The sequence below is a fragment of the Mustela putorius genome, unplaced genomic scaffold, assembly GCF_011764305.1.
Source record: "Mustela putorius furo isolate JIRA1106 unplaced genomic scaffold, ASM1176430v1.1 tig00003932_pilon_pilon_pilon:0A:0A, whole genome shotgun sequence".
NCBI lineage: Eukaryota > Metazoa > Chordata > Mammalia > Carnivora > Mustelidae > Mustela > Mustela putorius.
In genome coordinates this window covers 950,948-956,319 of record NW_025422077.1, presented here as the reverse complement: position 1 = coordinate 956,319, position 5,372 = coordinate 950,948, and the positions used below count along the sequence as shown (strand labels likewise).

The 5,372-nt window shown below is 36.0% G+C and overlaps 1 non-coding gene across 1 annotated transcript; it reads right to left on the bottom strand.

Moving 5' to 3' along the window:
- Positions 1–229: 229 nt before the first annotated feature.
- LOC123388987 lies at positions 230–333 on the bottom strand. The gene has a single exon (XR_006603507.1). It is a non-coding gene; the product is annotated as a U6 spliceosomal RNA (small nuclear RNA).
- Positions 334–5,372: the final 5,039 nt, after the last annotated feature.

The following is a 5,372-nucleotide window of genomic DNA, read 5'->3' as shown; positions in this document are numbered from 1 at the left end:
TTCGATTAGAGATTTGGGGTGGTCAGATGTCAAGGGTGGGGTCCAATTTCATGTTTCTGAATGAAGTTAATTCGTTTTCTCAGAACCATTGATCCTTTCCTTGTATATTCTCGGCTTTCATGTCAAATATTAGTTGGTCACATAAGAGAGGGTTTGCTCTAGATTCCGTTCTACTGGTCTTTGTGTCTACTTTTATGCTAGTACCATGCTGTTTTCATTATGACAGCTTTATAGTACAGGACACTTAATGAATTTGTGTGTCGTGCTTGTGCAAGGACCATGCTAATTCTCTCCATGTCATTCCAATTTAAGCATACTTTTTGCTGACCAAGTGAGCACACTGTATGTTTGTGGTATAAGTTAAAATCAGGAAGTTTGATGATGCCTCCAGCTTTGTTCTTTCTCAGGGTTGCTTTGGCTATTCAGAGTCTTTGGTGAGTTTCTACAAATTTTAATAGTATTCTTTTTAGTTTTATGAAAAATGATATAGTAATTTTGATAGGGATTGCACTGAATGTATAGATGGCTTAATATTTTAACAATATTCTTTCTATCCATGAATATAGGATATCTTTCCATTTGTTGTGTCACCTTTGCTTTTTTTCATCAAAGTCTTACAGTTTTCAGTTTACAGATCTTTCATTTTCTTGGTTATATTTGGCTCTAAGTATTATATTGTTTTTAATGCTATTGTGAATGAGATCGTTTTCTTTAGCCCTTTTCAGAATACTCTGTTATTAGTGTATAAAAATGCAACTGGCTTCAGTATGTTGGTTTTGTATCCTTCAGCTTTATTGAATGGGTCAATTAGAACTTATAGATTTCTGGTGGAGTCTTTAGATTTTTTGTATATAAAAACATATCATCTGTAAAGATAAATTTGACTTATTTTTTTCTTTAGATACTTTTCTTTTTCTTGCTCGATTTGCCTAGCCAGGACTCCCAGGACTATGTTGAATAAGAGTAAGGAGAATGGGCACACTTCTCTTATTCCCGACCCTAGAAGAAAACCTTTCTACTTTTCACCACTGACTGTGGTGTTAGTTGTGGGCTCATCAAGTATGGCTGTGTTGTTATGTTAAGGTATGTTCCTTCTATTCCCATTTTGTTGAGGGCTTTTATTCCAAGAGGATGTTGTATTGTGTCAAATGCTTTTTCTGCTTCTATTGAGATGTTCATATGATTATCTTCATTTATTAATGAGGTGTGTGACATTTATTGATTTGCATATATTGAACTATTCTTGCCTCCCAGGGATAAATCTCTCTTTGTGTATCTTTTCAATGTATTTTTGAATGCTTTTTGCTAATATTTTGATGAGTTTTTCTTCTATCTCTTCATCAGGGATATTGGTTTGCTTTCTTTTCTTGTAGTGTCCTTATCTGGTTTTGGTATCAGAGTAATGCTGGCCTCATAGAATGAGTTTGTGAATGTTTGTTCCTCTTCAATTTTTTAGAAGAGTTTGAGAAGGATTGGCACTAATTGCTCTTTAAATATTTGGGTGAATTTAGCAGTGAAATCATATGCTCCTGGGTTTTCTGCTTTTGTGTGGTTTTGGATTAATGATTCAAACTCCTTACTCACTATTGATCTGTTCATATTTTCTATTTCTTCATGATTCCATCTTGGCCATTTCTTCTAGGTTATCCAAATGTTGGAGCACAGCTGTTTATATTAGTCTGTTATGACCCTTTGAATATCTCTGGTATCAGTTGCAATGTCTTCTCTTTCATTTTTTATTTTAGTTATGAATCTTCTTTAATTTTTCTTAGGCTAGCTAAAAGCTGGTCTATTTTGTTTATCTTTTTGAAAAGCTAGCTCTTAGTTTTGTTGATCTTTTCTATTGTCTTTCTAGTGTCTATTTCATTTATTTCTGTTCCGATCTTTGTTATTTCCCTTATTCTGTTAACTTTGGGCCTATTTTGCTCTTTTTCTAATTCTTTGAGGTATTAAGTTAGATTGTTTATTTGAGATTATTCTATTTTATTTTTCCTTTAAAGATTTTATTTATTTATTTGACAGACAGAGATCACAAGTAGGCAGAGAGGCCGGAAGAGAGAGAGGGGGAAGCAGGCTCCCCGCTGAGCAGAGAACCTGATGTGGGACTCGATCCCAGGACCCTGGGATCATGACCTGAGCCGAAGGCAGAGGCTTTAACCCACTGAGCCACCCAGGCGCCCCTGTTCTATTTTCTTACTATATGATTTTATCTCTATAAACCTCCTTCTTGGAACTGCTTTTGTAGCATCTCATAGGTTTTGATGTGTAGTGTTTCCATTCTTATTTGCTTTGAAATTTTTTTTATTCCCTTTTGATTTTTTCTTTGACTTACTGATTGTTCAGCAGTGTGCTGTTTAATTTCCACATATTTAGTTAGACAAGTCAGAAATTTAAGTAAATAATTATAATTTAGTAATCTAATGTTAAAATAGATGTACAAACTAACCTCTCAGGGAATACAGAAGAAGGAGTGATTATGTGTAAAGAAGGGAAAGAGGGGAGATTATAAAGGTGGGAGTATCTGAATTTGTGACAGTGATTAGAAGGGAAGAGGGACATTGTAAGCAGATATTCTTGTAGATTCAGAGCCATTCTCTTTCACTTTTGCTTTTGCCGATGTAAACCATTACTTCTTTATGGAATTAGTTATCCTTTCACATGATAAAAAAGAAAACAAATATGTGGATATATAATATGGGAAAATGACAGATCTGTGTCAAAGCCTTGCATGCCAATATTTAAAATATTCATCCTTAGTTTTCTGAAGAGAATATTGTTGTTTTAGCTGGCAAGGATATTCTCCAGGTGGAGGTGTCAGTTAAGAATATCATCTTCACCTCCTCACAAGCAGGTGATAATATATATAAGCTTCCTGACCATTTCCTAGTTGTACACCAGCAAGTGTAAGTAAATATGGTAATTACATAAATTACATAAATACAATCAATAAATTACAGAGGCACTTGGGTGGCTCAGTTGGTTAAGCAGCTGCCTTTGGCTCAAGTCATGATCCCAGAGTCCTGGGACCAAGTCCCACATCAGGTTCCCTGCTTAGTAGAGAGCCTGCTTCTCCCTCTACCTCTGCCTGCCACGCTGCCTACTTGTGCTCTCTATCTCTCTGTCAAATAAATAAAATCTTTAAAATGAATAAATAAGTAATTGTGTTTCACTGATGTTTCTGTTCTAGGATATTTTTATTGGTGACTTTTTAGAAAAAGATTCATACATTTAAAACTCTTCTGAAGCTCCAGATGAACCAGATTTATAAAGGTAATGTTTTTGGAGTCTAACAGACTTTAACTAAACTGAAGATTTGTTAGTCACTTGTATTGTTAAAACTTGTTGTAACTGAAAAATAAATTATTATTGAGGGCTTCTTTGTGTACTAGATTTATAAAATGATTAGAACCTTAAATGCTAGAGACTGAGCTTAGGTAAGCAATTGTCTGCTGAAAGCCAAATCTAATTCAAGAAGGAATTTAAAAAAAAAAAATCATAGCTCCTTTTAAAAAATAGTCCCATGGTGGTACAATGAAGACCTCCACATTTCAACCACGAATTTCCTGTCTCATTTCTTTCTGAAGTAAGTTTTTCAGATAATCCGGCTGTTCTCTCTATGATCACAAAAATGTCAGCCGAGTTCTAAAGATGAGAGGAAGCCTATGAGAAACATTAGTTGAAATCTTCACTGTGTGTGATCTTGCATTGCAAGAAAGAGCATCTTTTATATCTTCTGGATTCTCGGACTTCTGTCTGGATTCTTCATGTTATACTATGCTAGCATATTCGTCCCTGAAAGAAAATTTTTCCTTTTTAACATAGTAGGAACGTTCCTATATTACTCAAGGTAGTACTAGCTATCATAACACTTGAACTGAACATTCTCGGTAATTTAAAGCAAGAGAAGCACACTTCATGTGATGTGAAATCCAAATGGGTCATCACAATGGCATGAAACCCTCCAAGCCCTGATTCCAGGATCCAGGCTTCCTTCATCTTGCAGTGCCGCCATGTTCAACAGGTGACTTTGTGGGCTACCATGCTGGTCTGCATCATGGGAAGGACAATGGGCATAGAGAGAATCACAAGGGAGGAGTTTTTAAAGGACTAGTTCTGGAAGCAATGCACATCAGTTTCTCCAACATTCAGCTGGCTGGGCTCAGTGATAATGTCTCAGTAACAAGCTGTGTCCTTAAGGGAAATGGATTTGGTGAGCAGGTTACCAGTGTCCTCCATAGCTTCCTTCTATGTTCTTTCCTTTGCCAGAGGTCTTAAATATTTCTGCTCCTGTTCAATCTAAAATAATCTGGAAAATTTTTATGTTCCTGTGCATTCTTTAGCTTGTTTTTGTAAATGTCTTTTTAATTGTTCTTTGGTTTTATCAAAAGTAAAGAATTGAAACAACTTGAACTGCAAAGGATTTGTTTCTCATTGAAAATCATTTCCCTTCTTAACACATCCCAATATTTTGAGTAAGATTCAGAATAAATGAGAGAGTCACTCAGTCACTCACTCATTGAATCAGTAAATCTTTTTTGATCACAGGTGCCTACACTGCACCATGAATTCTGGAAAACTGGGACACCTCAGTGAATAAGAGACAAAAAGACCCCTTCCACATGGAGCTTCCACTTAGCTGGAGGAGATAAAACACAGATGAAAAAAGAAACACAGACCCAATGAATGAGATATTTATAAGGTAGAAAAGTAAATGATGAGTGAAATGGAAAAAGGGGAAAAAAAGGTAGAGCAGCATATGACAGTGGGTCAAGAAGGTGGTGTTGGAGGGAAGATGGCCGCACTTTTACACCAAGTGGTAAACCTTACTGAGTGTGTGATGCTTGAATAGCTACTTAAAGGAGAGGCTTCCTAGGAAGAGAGTTCCAAATGGACCGAACAGCTAAGCCAAGACCCTAAGTCATGAGTATGTGTGGCATGTTGGAGAAATAAGCAGAGAGGCAGTGTGGCTCAGGGGAGGAAACGGAGGTAGTAAGAGAAGGAGTCAGAGAGTCACTGGTGCAGAGTGTGAAGCATGCGCATTTTGAAAGATGTTGAGAAGTGGACATGTAAATTGATTTCTTTAAAACTGTAGTTAAAAGAATGTTTAAAGAACACTATGTACTACAGAAATATTTTGAATACAATTGAGTAATATTTTTAATGATATCACGCATACTTTCACTGTATGTTGCAAGTAACCAATATTTTAGTGCATTTTTCAGTTACTTCTTTTGATAGATGCACGACATTTTCAGGGAAAATGACTAGTATTTACAATCCCTTTAAATGTTCTCTTCAGAACTGATGAACAGAGCTTGAGATCGAGGGCCTACAAATTCGGTTCTAGTTCTCATGTCCTACCCTAAAATTCC